At 38.0% G+C, this 2,841-nt stretch overlaps 1 pseudogene; it reads left to right on the top strand.

Annotated features, from left to right (window-relative positions):
- Positions 1-331: 331 nt before the first annotated feature.
- The window catches only part of LOC149530673 (aspartic proteinase nepenthesin-1-like), an 82,363-nt pseudogene continuing 79,853 nt past the window's right edge, over positions 332-2,841 (top strand).

Here is a 2,841-nt window from a genome sequence, read left to right on the forward strand (position 1 = left end):
GTTTCGTTCCAATGCTCTTAAGTCTTCGTTCCCTTCATAAAAGAGTTACCTAATTCTTATTTTCTTTAATTACATTTTAGAAATAATTTATAATAGTGTTATCTAATCTTTATTTACTTTAATTCTGCGAACGAGTCATGCAACTTTCATTTATTTTAGTTTTCTGGATAATGAAATCATCCACATTTGATTTACTTTTAATCTCTTATATAATAGAATCATGTAATCCTACCCCTGTATACAAAACATTTAATACTTGTGTCATGTCAATTGTTCTCTCTACACTGCCTATATAAGAAAGACTTCTACTTGTATATTTCATCATGCAATCATGGCTGCAATAAGCATTTTCAAGTCAATAGTCTTAATCCTCTTATACTTCCTTTCCCATAGTTATTGCGATGGTCGTAGACTTCCTAAGCGGCCCAATAATAAATACAGAGCTGAATTGATCTGCATAGAGTCTCATGTTTCCACTTGTGAAAGGCCACAACAGTATGACGACGCCTCAACGGGTGCGACGATCAGTTGATAGAAGCCACAGGCGATTGAGGAGGCTGCAGGCGCTTGCAAGAGGACGCACAGCCAATTTGTACAGCCCAGTAAGTCCAGACGACGGAGACTTCATAATGCAAATGGGCATAGGCCGTCCCACTCTACTGCCGCAGCATATGATCGTCGACTCAGGCAGCGACCTCATTTGGGTTCAATGTGGACCTTGCATCAGCTGTGGCGAACAAGCCGATGCCTTGTACAATCCCCACACATCTTCCACGTACAAGAACGTTTCATGCAATAGCAAATTTTGTACTGGATCCGATTCAAATTCATGCAAATATCCCAGCACGTGCGGGTAGTTGTATGAATATGGGGGCGGTGCAACCACGTCTGGAATTATGGCCTCTGAAACATTCAGTCTTAAAAGAAGGGCTTCGCGGGAATCGGGTTCAGCCGGGTGGGAAGCTATCCCGGGCATTGCATTTGGCTGCGGTAACCGGCAGGAGGGTGATTTTACCGGCGCCACCGGTATAGTTGGTCTCGGAAGAGGCGTACTTTCGCTGGTGTCTCAGTTGGGCGCGAACATCAAACGCAAGTTTTCATACTGCTTGGGATCAGTTGATGACGAATCCGGCATCAGCCCTCTCTTTCTGGGAGACGCTCCGATTGTTGATCTTCCTGGCATGTTCACATCGACTCATTTTATTGGAGTGAATGAATCCAATTACTTTTCAACTTTCTATTATCTCGACTTGCAAGGAATCAGCGTTGGCGGCACGACGATCAAATATCCGGCTTCTGCATTTTTAGTTGATTCTGATGGAAATGGCGGGTTAATAATCGATTCCGGAACATCGCTGACTTATCTGACAGAAGCAGTGTACGAGCTCTTCCTGGAGGCCGTGCAGTCGAGTATTAGGGGCGCTGAGCCAGTGGATGATGCCCCATTTACTGGCGGAACTGATCTTTGCTACCAAAGCACGGCGCCCATACCGCGGCTTCCACGAATTGCCTTTCATTTTTCAGGAAATGCAACGTTTATTGTGCCTGCGCGGAACTCGTTTCTATTGCAAGAGGATGATCTCGGACGGGAATTGCTGTGTTTGGCATATTACAGTGCAGGGGATGAAAGTTCCTTGTCTATATTCGGAAATGCTCAGCAGCAGAATTACAATATGATTTATGATATGGGCAAGAACAAACTCTCTTTTGCTCCTGCGGTCTGCGGCAATCTGTTATGTATACATCAGATATTAAAGAGAAAATTAAGTTTGGAAAAAATTAGTTAATTGAAATTAATGTTGGAATGAAGTTTAATGTGTAATCTTTAAGTCATTCAATACGAAAGTAGCTACATTCACAAGGTCAATTTGAAATAGTTAAACTACTTGTGATTTTGTAATGTTTTCTCCTAAATCTCTACTTGCACAAGAAGGGCAGAATCATTGGCAGCAGCTATGCAATGTATATTTAGTAAATTCAAAAGAATACACAACTTTTCAGGAAAAAAATCTGTCTCTCTTTCGTATGATTTACTGAATTCATGGCTGGATAGGTGGTATCAAAATCATTTGCTTTCCTTTCGACCATCCAAAGAGAAAAATAAAGTAGACCTTGGGCATAAATTGGTTTCATGGAGTGCAGGATGCGAAGCGTAGCCCGAAAATTGGATCAATTTCCAGGAGAGAATTGTAATGCATGCGTTTATGAATTTTGAAAAATAAAATGATATTGAATAAATTCAGGTTACATAAAATAATTAGAAGAGAATTGATAAGAAGGAGATAATTTCCACAACAAATCAAATCAAATTGTGATATTGCTATTGGAATTTAAATTGTAGTTTTTTAATCGAACTAGTTGATCCATATTTTCATGAGTAGTGATTCAACATGAATCCATCTCTCATGAGAATAAATGGAACACTTTGTACTCATTGGATCTAAGTGATGTTCACATAAGTGAAGCACTGCCACTTTCCAAAGATCGCCTTTTTAAAATTAATTTTTCATACAATGTGATAATAATAATATAGTGATAGTTATTGATATTAGCATTATGTTTGTTAAAAAATAATAATTGAAAACATATTGATTAGTTTTATATTATTATCATATAATTATTTCTTTTCTTTTTTAGTTAAAAAATTTATCAGTACATTAATTATTTCCATATATTATTTAATTTTACAAGTTCATTGATCTATATATCTAATTATAGTATGTCTTATCATATCTACAAAACTAACAAGTCCTCATATAAAAAAAACGTCTCATTACATCCCACATAAGGCCCCCTATACAAAATTATTTATCAAAGTTTGTGTTAAGCATGTCATAGCTA

This window comes from Cupressus sempervirens, chromosome 11 (genome assembly GCF_028749045.1).
Source record: "Cupressus sempervirens isolate cs-2001-9-10 chromosome 11, ASM2874904v1, whole genome shotgun sequence".
Taxonomy (NCBI): domain Eukaryota; kingdom Viridiplantae; phylum Streptophyta; class Pinopsida; order Cupressales; family Cupressaceae; genus Cupressus; species Cupressus sempervirens.